The sequence below is a fragment of the Triturus cristatus genome, chromosome 10, assembly GCF_964204655.1.
Source record: "Triturus cristatus chromosome 10, aTriCri1.1, whole genome shotgun sequence".
Classification (NCBI taxonomy): Eukaryota; Metazoa; Chordata; class Amphibia; order Caudata; family Salamandridae; genus Triturus; species Triturus cristatus.
This window is the reverse complement of record NC_140593.1, coordinates 701,237,414-701,250,916: the sequence shown is the minus strand read 5'-3', so window position 1 is coordinate 701,250,916 and position 13,503 is coordinate 701,237,414. Positions and strand designations below refer to the sequence as shown.

Below are 13,503 nucleotides of genomic sequence, written 5' to 3'. Positions count from 1 at the left end.
GAGTGAGGCAGATAGGCAGGGAGTTACCGGTGTTGGATTAAAGAGGCATGAAGGGGATTCAGGACTACACAACCTTGGTATTTTGCACCAAGAACTTCTGCAGTGCCAGCAACTTCTGAACAAAGGTTTGGGCCCTGGCAATTATTATGCACTGTGTAATGTGGTGCATAGAAGTTTAGATGAATCTTACTACGTTGTGATGGCAAGTAATGCTATTCCTGGGAGACAAAATCAGCTATATCATATTTAGGTGACAAATCACCACTCCCCAGAAATTACATTGAGCAGTTCTGAAATACTAGCAAATAAAGAGCAAATGTTTGATTAGAGTTTCGATCAAACATTCACATTACAGAGTTTTGAAATAGAATCTAGAATTTATAATTAATAAATGCAGAAAATATGCAAATTCAAAACAAACGTAAAAGTGATATAAATCAGTCAAAACTGACACAGCTAGAGCTGTGGGCGGTGTTATTATCTAGCTGTGGAATAAAAGGTGGTGGGATTCCCTACGAGATCGCTGTTTATACATTACAATTCCATCCAATAACTGAATAAACAGGTGGTTGCTGCAAAATACGGCTGAATATGCTGTTTTTATTTAATTTTAAATATCCTCAATTCCCTATTCATAGCTTCTAAGAATTTGGTGAAAGTGGCGTGCATGCTGTTGATTACAACTTATCTGCAAACACTAAAAGCCTACTCGACGGATGTGGATTAGAAAAATGAAATCAGACATACTTCCATCTGCAAGCAGGAAAAGAAGATATAAAGTGGTGTCACCACATCTGGGTACACATTACCCTGATTGGTAGTAATGAGAATATTTGTACTTCATTGCCAGCTCTACACACAATATCTAGTTGATGCTTTAACTAAAGAATATAAGCAAGTGTGGAGAGGAGTTGGCCTAACGGCTAGGGTGGTCGACATCGAACCTGGGTTCGAGTCTCGGCAATGATGCTGAACATCCTGTGATTCTGAGCAAATCACTTAATCTCCCCGTGCCTACCGAAAATGAATGTGTGTCCTCATGTAACGTAACTGGTGCTATGTAAAGCGCTCTGATACCCAATTCGGGCCAAGTTTGCGCTATATAAAACTCTTCATTAAAAAAAAGTGCACGCTATAACATCTTGCATGCCACCTTGCAAGAACACCTCTTGACTGCTAGCGCTTTACAGCGGTGCTTAGTCTTTTTTAATGTTAGTGGTAGCGCATGTTTAAACCTTTCTAACGTTTTCTTTTTTCCCAAAAAATGTCAAATTTTAATAAAAATGACTTTAATGAAAGATTTGCTGCTCTCTGATCACAATCGTTCCATCTTTCATGAATAGCAAGAGCTGAATCAAAAAAACATATTTTACCACTTATTTCTGCTACTTGCAGTTTGTGATGGAAACAGGCATGAAACTCATGGGTTACTATACTTTTCTGAAAAGTAGAAAAATTTAGAATTCAGCAAGTGGTTTTTTGTGTCGATACCGCAAGGATTTTCCAAAGAAACCAACTGTTGAAACAAAAAAATGATGAAAAGGAATATAAAAAAACAGCCTGTTGTGACAACATTCTCATTCCTAGCTTATTTTTATGATGGTCGATTTACAAGAACAATACTCCATTACATCGAACAAGCCCTTCTGATCGAGGAGATATATAGGGTTTGTGTGTTCTCCGTAAACAAACGATATTCCAAATGAAGAACTGAGCCACACCTTACATTGTTTTTTGTGTATCAACTATACATCAATTCATATGGTAAAATATTAAGAATGACAATAGGGTATAAAGGAAGCCTATGTATTTCTGAAATGTACACAAGATACTGAGTTTAGGAACAGTGGTTATTTGTAGATTTTTGAATTTGGAGCTGCCTATACTAACGTGATTCAGAGGTCATTTTGTAAAATGTATTCTTTCTTGCACACTGGCTTACATTTAGAAGCCATGAGTGCAGAGAATTTCAATTGACAATAGTAAGTGTTCTATTACTTTGTATTTCCTTTTTTTTTTAAAAAACATCTTTATTTGGTTTTTTATTCATATGCACACACCCCTATGTCCATATCCCTCCCCTCCCCTCCCCTACTCAGACATATCCAGAAAACAAAAATAAAAGAATTTTCACTTTGTTACACATTTCATTATTAACATAAAAACATATCCTAAATCTTCTGGTGCAAAATAATTCATCACAATCAATATCTATGATCTATGGTAAGCACCTATTATCCAGTCACTGCCTGTCTTTGTATCCACTGCATTAGCGGGTCCCAAATTGCCAGCCCCTTTTTGTGTTTATTATGCCCCTTTCTTTTATATATGGCTACCTCTAAGCTGGAAGTCGCCAACAATCAAGATCTCCATTGTTGGAACACTGGCGGATTCGGGTCAAGCCAAGCTGAAGCTATACACATTCTTAGGACCGCCATTGCCACAAAGATCAACACTTGCATATATTTGGTTGATTTATATTAGTTATACCTAGCATTATTTCATCAACTGAGATTTCTATTCTTGCTTCTAATACCTCTGATAAAAAAACTGAAATTTTGTTAACTAACTTTATTAACACATCACATGAGGCAAATATATGTACGCTGTCAGCTTCAAATAGTGTGCATCGAGGACATAATGTTCCTTTTCTGGTCCCCCATTTAGCAATTTTGTTTGGTGTGTAATATAATTAAAAAAGGTTTTGTAATATTGAGCTTGCAGTTTTGTAGACATTAGACAAGACTGAAATAGTTCGTAGGAGTGGTGGAGAGTTTCAGCCGAAACCCCAAATCTAATGTGCCATTTTAACACATATTTATCCATATCGTCCGGGTAGCAGACATTCATCAATTCATAAACTTCTTCTATCGTTATAAAAATATTTTTTTAGACAGGTTCTCCATAATTTGAATTGCTTGAAAATGTGCTCCGCCTCCATCTTTTTTCCATAGAAAGTCGCTAACTCGTAGAAATTTAAAAAAGTCCCTATGATCTAGTTTATAATACATCTGTAATTCCTCAAAAGACTTCAATCCTATAGTGGAGTAGAAACAACCTAGTTGCGCGATCCTTCTCTGTACCCATTTATCCATACAAGTATCCCTAAAGATCCCTGGGAGGTTTTTGTTTTTAAGGATTGGCGTATAGTGAGATAGCCGTCTGATACCCAGTAATTTATTTATGTTGTTCCAGACCTTATAAATGCCAAAAATAGTCTTAAATCTAACTTTCTTGAAAGAACTATTGTTCACATGATGCCATAGGCACCCTTTATTTTCGTCACCCAATAAATGTTCTTGTGGTGTTGAGATACTACCTTCGATTCTGTTAGCTGTCCTAAATAGTAATTCAACACAATATTTCAATGTGGTGGCCCAATAATACAGTTTAAAATTAGGTAGCGCTATTCCTCCTCTATCCTTAGGTATTTCTGAGTATTGGTACTTTGATGCCCCCAACAGAGGGAGCATCAGTAGGGTCATCTGAAAGATAACTAACCACACCATTTATGAACAATGAAAACAGGGTTGGAGCCAGCACACATCCTTGTCGTACCCCTTTAGAGATTGGAAATTTGTGTGTAGTATTCCCTTGTGCACCCCATCGAACCTGCGTGTAAATTGATTCATGCAGTTTGATCACCAAGTGCAATAATTCAGGAGGGATTCCTAAATCTCTCAATATGGTCCAAAGCTTATTCCTCGGGACCGTATCGAAAGCTGCTTTAAGATCTATGAAAGTAGCATAAATGGTTCCACCCGCCAGCAACACAACACGCCAGTAGATTAATACAAAATAGAAAACGTGGTCTATCGTGCTTACGTAGGCCCTAAAGTCTGCTTGGAAGGGAGATAGTATGTTGTTCTCCATTATCCATGACTGTATTTTATTCAGAACCAATCTAGCCATGATCTTTTGAGTGGAATCGATCAGGCTGATGGGCCTGTAATTATTGGGGCTCGAATGATCCCCCTTCTTATAAATAGGGAGGATTTCCGCCCCACGCCAGGAATCAGGAATAGACGCTCGGTTAGCAATTGCGTTTGCAAGAAACAATATATACCTAAACCAGTTTTCTTTGTCAGACAAAAATAAATCCACTGGAACACAGTCGGGACCTTGTTGCCCTACCTTTAGATGCCGAAGTCACAGCGATTTCGACTTCCCTTAGAGAGAACTTTACTGGGGTCTCTACATTTGGGGCTATAAATGAGGGTATATTTTCAGTAACAGCAAATTGGAGCTCAAAAAATGATACCCATTGGTCTGTGGCAATATGATTGGACGGGGCATTTTCTTGGCCTCCTCTGCCCCATTTAACAAGCTGCCAGAATGATTGTGGGTTGTTAATTTTACTTGCTACCAAAAGGTCCTTCCATCTTTGTTCATCCCAAGCCCTTTTTACCAATAGTTGTGTAGATTTATACTGCTTTCATCTTATCATACCTATACCTTTGGATTTTATAGCCCAGGACAACTGATTGTATGCTATCCTACAAGCCTTATTGTACCAATGGCCACGCTTTACTAACAATCTCTTAGGGGTTTCATAATGTTTGGTAAAAAAACGCCTGATATTTTCAAATAAGGACTCATGAATATGTGTAATATTGTGGTTAATTTCATCCTGGTTTGTAAACTGTTCAAGGAGATCTAGTGTATTTACCACCTCAGCGTTCATACTTGTAATGGAACTTTCGTTTTCAATTACCCGAGACCACTTAACCCTCCTCAGGTCGTTACTAATTATAGCATTGCCGGTCTCAATTATCGCGACTGGAGACAGAGGTCCTACTTGGGCTAAGCCTTCTACTTCTAGCAGTGGTGGGTTATGATCACTTTTCTTCAAACAAAATCAAAATCTTTATTCACAATGTGGGTAGCTGCAGATTTTGGACCCAAGCTTATTTGCTGCCTAGTAAAACCTATCATAAGCAGAGATTTCTGAAAGCTAGACACCAGGGGGAAACCAGGATTGTGTGACTTGTGTGATCTCTTACCCCGAAGTCCTTGCAAATCTCAAACATTTGCTAAAAACACACAAAGTTCCAGAATCTTTGAGGATATACTAAAATCCTATTATCCAACTTTCTCACATCTCCTGACTAAAATGGTTCCATACTTGTGTGGGTGGGCCTAGCACCTGCAACACAAGATTCCCCAAAATGCAATCTGGAGACCTTTGTGATAGGGGTAGCTTTACTATTTGGCCCTGGGCTCAGTCGCCACTCATGGAAACCTACCACAATGAGACATTTCTGAAAACTCGACTCCCAGGGGAGTATAAGGTGTTGTCCTCCTATGGATCCCATGATATTTTCTTAACCACAATGCCCGGCAACCCCCAAACTCTGCCTAAAATCACTATTTTTCCTTGATTTCTGTGACATAAACTTCCAGAATCACTATTTTTCCTTAATTTTTGTGACAAACTTCCAGAATTCAAAGGGATCCACAAAATTCTTACCACCCAACATTCCCACACTCGGCCTGATAAAAACTATACAACACTTGAGTGGTTGTACCTAGTGCTCATGACAGGATCAACCCAGGTTCAATGGGAGTTCCCTAAAAGGACTTTAATTGACCGTGGACTGTTGATGTAATTTCATTAAGTTTATATTAGTATGTATGGGGTGTTATTTAAATTCCCTTTCTCCATTATTTTCTATTCTAGTATGTTTAACTACCAGTGGTTGGCCATCTGTTGTGCTTGACTTACCTAAAGGCGGGGCTGGAGTACATATTTACTTGTTTTCACCCATTTAGGACTACAGTAACTGTCAAGTGTATTATGTGAATTAAAAGTATCTTACTCTTTTGTGACTGTATCTTTTGCATTAGCATGTCCGTTCCAAACTACAGTTAAAATGTCCCCATTCTCCTACATTTGGTATTAGGTATTTCCCATTTCCAAGTCAATCTCCCTTGTTCCTCACACATTTATTACAGAAACATATGACTATTTGAGCAGAGATGTACTCACACATTTGAAACGTCCACAAAGTAAAGATAGGAGAGGTAGAGATGGAGGTCTCCAGCCTAGGTGTGTGAATTGCATTTTGTAGTATGTGAATAGTACTAATTTAATACTACTTAAGGCTCTACAAAATGAAGTTTGTGAATCACGTCCAGTGTTACCTGTGCTTCAAGGAGGCACTGTGGTTATATATTGAATGTTATAGAAGAATCTACATTCTAGACCCAGGTTTTAGAGTTCAGTTAATTTTTTTGTGTTGTCCATGAAGTCTGGCATTACTGAAGGTCATTCAAGCCCTTCTGTAATAACAGATGACCAGCAGAGATCCTCCACTGGTGCATTAGAGAAATGTCCTCGTTTTCAGATACGCGCTCAGAGTCGGATACGCACATTCACCCATGAAACTTTCTAAGCCTGTAAACATGCAGGTTCCTGAGGGTGGCATTATCTTACACGAAATTCTTAGTGGGGGTTAGTGTGAGACAACAGTAATCTGAAGATGCCTATGAAATTTTGAACGTTCATGAACTGTACCAGTTTAGCTTAGGACATATTTTACGTGTCATAGCAGTTATAAATACACTGACATTTTTACTTAGCAAAGGCTGGCAAGTGTAGAAATGTGTGGTGATTGGTTGTAACATACATTTCCACCATAACTGCAAATTAAGAGAATTGCCGTTATTCTCTATCTCTGTTATAACATGTTATTCACATCATTTTTCCGCAGAATCCAGGTATAATACCATGGGGTGGCAATATTACTGCTTCAGGGTATTAAAGCTGTTTGTGGCGTGTCGCTCTGTCCCCATATATCCTGTTCTTATCTATTCCACATATATGTTCTTGCATATGTCCCTTGATTGGTGCAGTTAAAACGGTGCTACCTATGTTTTGACTTTGAAATGTTTTCCTGCTTTATGGTACCATTTTTCACTGATTATCATTTTAGTTCTCAGCTTTGGGCAACAAATGTCACATTTTACTGTGGAACACGTTGACACATTATGTGAAATGGAATTAGCTAACAATGCCACTTAATTCATAGTTGATTTGAAATTGTCACTTTTAAGATGCGACAGTGTATGTACGGTGGAAAATTCTCCATGATGGTTTGAAATTGATTTTAATAATACATATCCAACAGGACTTTCCGTGCCAAGGTTTCTAGCCGTTGGTGCAACTCTCCCTTTCTATGATTAAAGTTCGAGGCCTTAGAACATTATCCAAAATAATTTATTTGGCCCATAAAGTACACAAAATTAAATATTTATATCTTCTCACTGGGGTAATAAAACCGTATTCAATTATGTCACAGGCTCTACCTAATGACTGCTGAAAACTCTGTAATAACATTGCAACTCATAAAAAATACAGAATAAACAATACTGGAGAACGCATTATGTGGAAATAGCCTCTGGCCCTTGGAAAACCTGCTATACTTAAAAAAAAGAAAACGAAATAGCATGGGGTGAAATTATTATACATTTTATTATGAATGTCGCCTTCCCTGGATGCAGAGACTTGCTTCTGCCGTCTGCAGTTATTTCTGCAATGTACATCTGGGCCTAAATAGGGTATTTTAGAGAGCGATACAGATCATTTCAACATGCATTTTTGTCCCATACCGCTTTTCTAACGGTAAATGGTTATGACCATTTCTACAATAATAATTTATTCCATATATATATATATGTGTATGTATATTTTCTCATTTATTCGGTAGGTCAGGTAAGCAAACGTGACCTCTCGAGTCTGTTTTTGGATAATTTGACCCATTTTGTATTCATTTCCTTCCAGTTTTAGGGCCTGGTAAAGAAACTGAACCACTGCGGGAAGCAATTTGAAAAGAAACCCCAGTCGGCTGATGGCAAGTTAACAGAACCCTCCAAGGTAGATTAAATAAAAACTATGTGAATTTTGAGTAGATATATTTAAAACTTTCTACTAGTATGTTATATAATATTATTTTGCCGTATGAATAAAATATTTATTTTTCACTTTTATTTTTTCTGCTGATCATCAACCAAATGTTGAAGGCCTTAATTAGGTAACACAATTCCGTAATACACCTACACATTTAACAATGTGGAAAGGAGGGAAAGTCCCAGAATCTGATGAACAGAAGAAGCTTGATTTTCAAAGCCAAATAGATTTTCAAAGCTACACCTGCTATTATTTTATGGTGAATCACTGTCGAGGAAGAGAACCCTGAATTGATCACAAATAAATCTTAATTTTTGCTTTAAAACTCGTCCCTCACAAGTTTTAAAGCAAAAATTAAGATTTCTTTGTGATCAATTCAACAAAATTGTTTTAAGTGAGCGATAGCTGAATCAATTAAAAATGACTGCCTAGTAAGTAACTAAACCGTCTTACTGTCTTTGTAAGAAGTAAGCAAACTAACAAACAGGAACGTAATGACTAGGGATTAAAGTCTAAAGGAACCAGGGGTTAGCTGGGATCTGCTTTGTAGAACATAAACCATGGAAGGCAGATTCCGTGAACAATATAAGAGAAATGGATAGGTGTGCATGGAAAAAAGATCAGCATGTTAAGTTCCAGAATGAAGTGGCAACTAGAAGCAGACTGAGAAAAGCAATGGATGGTAAACCATTTGCTGCCATTACATCTCACGTTTAGCCATGACTTCAACGACTGTAAAATCAAAAAGGCAGGTTCATGGGCATGGCATCCAAGAAACATGAGGACAATATGCCCTTGTGCTGAGGAGTCATAATAATGGCATCACAGAGCTATGCAACTCATTCTTGACATAAAGTAACATTTAACATAACCCATAAATGTCGAGAAGTGTGATTTGAAGCTAAAATATAAAACAAAAGCAAATGGTAAGTAAGGGTTTCAAACCAATTTTTATTATTCATTTTTTATAGATTTTTCAGCTCACCCTCCACAGAAATGAGGGTATTCTGCACCGCTGTAGTTTAACCAAGGATCAGCAAACTAATAGGTCTTGCCGATTAAAAGCAAGTGGCAAACTAATACCCCTATCAATGTCATCGAAATTTAGCAATAACAAAGTTGAATATGAGCGATATTCTGTGATATCTGTTAGTCCCAACCAACATTTCCGTAGCTCGACTTTTTATAATTTAATAGTGGGTAGTTTTATCACCTATTCTTTGTTTATAGAATACAAGTATCTCCGTCTCAAAACTATTTAACCCCTTGTGTGCCACGCCCTTTCCCCGCCCTGTGCCGGGCGTTGCATTAGCGGGCGGGGTTCATGACGAGCTGGACTCGTCATGGGCACAGCGCAACCGCGGCCCATGACGAGTCCAGCTCGTCATGGGCACACAAGGGGTTAAATGAAGCCTCCCAATTTCTTCTTGGTCTTTCCTCAATCAAATAGAAGGAAGGACTTTAGATAAACTTTGTCCTTGAGTTTGCGAGTCCATATTCAGTTCTTGAGGTTGGGGTTTGGTCTTTCTAGCACCTTTGCTGCAAGTTTAGTGGCAGCTATAGCAGCAGTGACTCGTTAGGGCAATTCATTGATCTATTATACAGTATTATGTATTTGTATTAAAAAGGAAGGTTTGGGCCTGGCAAAAGATGTATTTTTCCAGGTTGAAATGGTAGTTTAAAACTTCAGCAAAGGCTACAATGGCAGGCCTGAGACATGTTTTAAAAGGTCGACTGAAGTGGATGGCACAACTAGTGCTGCAGGCTTCCTAGTAGCATTTAATTTACAGGCCCTTGGTACTTGTAGTACTACTTTAATAAGGACTCAAAAGTAAATTAAATGCGCCAATTGGATGTAAACCAACGTTATCATATTTTAGGGATTGCGCACATGCATTTTAGCACTAGTCAGCAGCAGGAAAGTGCACAGAGTCCTAAGGCCAACAAAACCAGATCAGCAACAATTGAGGAGAAAGGCAAAATGTTGAGGGGGTATACCACTCTAGGTATACCACTCTAAGGCTGACAAGTCAAACAACTGGTTTCTAAATGGACATTGAATTAAATAGGACATCCTTTAAGACCTAAGTCAGCAGCAGAATTTAAGACAGCAGGTCCATGCTACTGACTATATCAGCACCATGGTGACAGATAACAAACACACAAAACATTTTCAGAGGTGCCCAACGATAATTGCTTTGAGCCATTGAAAGACAGAGATTAAGCTTCCCACCACTTTCTTTCTCTGTTGTTTGGCTTCAGTTTCACTGACTTCTTTTCCATGGTTTCCCAATTTATGCATGCTTTAATACCACAAAAGATTCTATTGAAATGTATATTTCCTAAGATATTTTGCTTCTTCCTAAATGATAATACATATTGTTGAACTGATCACAAAGAAATTCAGTTTTTGCTTTTGGACATGTATCCTTCAGACCATACTGTTCTGCATTCTCCAAGCCACATGACCTCCAACTGCACTTTCCCTATGCCTTTTAACATTGCCTTCACGTTCTCAAACATGTACCTTTCCATCAACATCAAATGAAAACCTTCCAGTTATATGCTCCACGTTTGATAATCTTCAGATAGCCCACCAGTCTCGACTTGAGTGGAATCATTTGCAAAGGTGTTTGGATTTTTAGACTACGTTACCTTTGATTGAAAACAGAATATTGTAAGGTGTCTTGAACTAAAGGACTCTTTCCAAGCACTGATGATTGTGAGAATGTATCTGTGAGCACACAACCTTTTTAATGATCTTTTCCTACCTGCTAAAACCATTGTATTTCAATCTAAGTAATGATATGCTTGTAAATGTATTTGTATCTGAAATGTTTAAGTTCATTATTCATTGCTGGTTGTTCTCTAGGGGACTCATTTACAAGTTTTTGACGCAGGGCAGCCAAGTAAGTCACTCTGCAGCACTACCCTGCGTCAAAAGTAAAAGGAAGGAATGCATTGTATTTATGATATACGGAGCAATCCTGTCCTTCCCAACTGCACTGGCACTGTTTTTGGCTGCCTTGCGCCAACTCATGCACCCTTGTACCATGGTGCAAAGGTGTCTGTGTTGTACAAATGATTGTTTTTGTGAAGGAGGGACACCTTCCTGCACAAAAACAATCGTTGGATTCATTTTCCTCCTTCTAGTGTGCTGCAGAATGCAACACGCATGGAAAGAGGAAAACATTCAAGGAGAAATGAAATAATTTCTCCTCATTACGCCTGCTCTGGGGAGGCGTAAGGTTTTGGCGCTGCCCCAGGTTTACGTGATTTTGTAAATCTGGGGCAGAGTCAAAATTCATGTGTGTTGGGTGGGAACACCCACCGCAGCACCATTGGAACACCTTTGTGATGCAGAGTAAGGCAATGCAGCGCTTTGCGCTGCCTTGCCATACTCCACATCTATGAGGCAATGCAAAGCCACGCAGGTTGCGTTGCCTTATAGATAAGACTGAGAGGCCTGTGCCACCAGAGCATCAAAAAAGGGTGCTCCAGCAGTGCAGGCCTCTTGTAAATGAGGCCCATAGTATCTACAATGCTGCTCGTAATTGGTTCAGATCGACTGCATTCAAACGCACCCACAAAACACGCACATAAATCTGCACTTTTGTCAACAGTTGCATAAGACCTGCATGTTAATCTTTCTATTATTTTATTTTCCCACCTTTATACATATTTCCCCTTCATTGCACAAAACAGCAACATCCTACCCGTCTTTTTAATTGTTATGCTCCGATTATTACTATTTATTCTTCTGTACTTCTTGAGTATATTCCACAATTCTTATCATTAATGATATCATCTCCAAACTATCCCTGCCTTCCCACACCTTAATTCTGTCTCCTTATCGATTCTCTCATTTTCTATCAGAAGATAAGGCTCCCATTATTCTGGCTTTGGTTTAAATGGAGTTCATACCTATCTTCTGAAGTTACAATGCAATAAGCAAGGTTGATGCAAAAATGTTTACATAGTGTGTAAATAGGCCATAAATGTGATTTTATAGAAAACATTTAGTCTTGCTGAAAAACAGTCAAACTATTGATTCATCCAGTATACAACAAGACGTGCAACATGTTAAGCAACTCCTTTTACAATTACACAATTTTGCTTACTTGCAATTCATCCGTTTGAGTGGCTTTTTGTTCATAACATCCTATAGTGGTGAATTACAGGGTGTAAAACAACTGGTTTTGTGCAATAAATATAATATATGCTGGCAATTGTTTTGTTTCAGAGGTACCTACAGCCTTTTATAGTCTATTTATTTAGATATGTAATATACTAGTTATTACGATTGTTGAGTGTAAAGAATGATTCATGATTTATGAGAGGTGGAGCCTCAATGAGTCACAAGTGTAGTGTATTTTGTATTATAGAGCTCATGATCCTTATGTTCCCTAAAGAGCTCCATAGTCTAGTAACATAAGTAATTGGGTATGGTGGATAAAATTCATGATACAGTACTGTTCAAGTAACGATTGCACTCTAGAGAATAAAGACGTGTAATACTGAGCTCCGTGTGTGGCGTGATTGATTTACATGCAACTGGTTTTCGAAGGGCCTGACAAGATAGGGGATACATAAACGACGCAACCCGAAGAGTCAAGAGTGCTCTCCAAGAGAGTTTGCCAGGTCCAGCAAACTGCTTGTGCGTGCCTCAGTTGAAGTGAAGAATCAATGGTTGGCGTATTTGGAGTCAAAGCGCAGCTCCAGCCAGTACGAGACTTTCAAAAATAGTGAAAGCCCCTCGGAAAATGTCATTTATCATAGGCCAGAAAATTGCTAGTACGACCGAGATAAGATGTCTGACGCCACAACTCAACACAGAGCCATTATTCCTCCAGTATGATAATGCTAAAGGCAGTGACAACCAGGTACAGAAAATTGCAAAAAATGGTGACAGTCTGGTGCATGAGAATGCAGCAAACAGAAGTAGATGAGCACAAAGAATTACAGAGAGGCAGAGGTCAACCAGGTGTAGGAAAGTGTGAAGGAAAGCCAAGTGCAGAGCACCTCAGAAACAAGAAGCAATCATCTACTTATCAGACATCTAGAGTAAAGCGAGCCATTCAATCTCAACACCAGGCACAGCAACCCAGGCGCAAGCGTGGGGTCTCTGCTTGTGAGGCTGCCATATCCTGCCCAACCGACAAAAGAGGCCATGAACAGTGGTCAGAATAGTTTAGTCATTCAGCTCTTCCATGGCTCCGAAGAGAGAGTCCACTATCCCTTCCTAAAACGATTGTCCGCTTTCGGTGTTGCCAAGAAGCAGAATACTGGCGCAAGATGGACTGTCTGGATCGAAGTTATCAATAACTTCATTGATGCGCTGGAAGAAGCAGGTGACAGAAAGATCATCAAATATCTCAAAAACTTAGCATGTGATGGAGTGAAAGAAGTAATAAAGAAAATACCCAGAACTGAAGAATTTCATACCTTCAAATTAAAGAAATACTGAACACCAAATTCAATCCAATGCAGAACGTTGACTATGAAAGGTTCATCTTCAATCAAAAGAGACAAAGAGATGGTAAAACAATGGATGAGTTTGTTTAACCCCAAATTCCGCCGCGGCGCTGGGGAGG

At 38.7% G+C, this 13,503-nt stretch overlaps 1 protein-coding gene across 1 annotated transcript in view; it reads left to right on the top strand.

The window, feature by feature from the left end:
- LOC146789911 (uncharacterized) overlaps positions 1 to 13,503 on the top strand; it is a 3,228,338-nt gene that overhangs the window by 1,490,370 nt on the left and 1,724,465 nt on the right. The window contains exon 7 of the mRNA XM_085631221.1: positions 7,784 to 7,876. The gene's annotated coding sequence lies outside the window, so the exon portion shown is untranslated. The remainder of the gene's footprint in view (positions 1 to 7,783; positions 7,877 to 13,503) is intronic.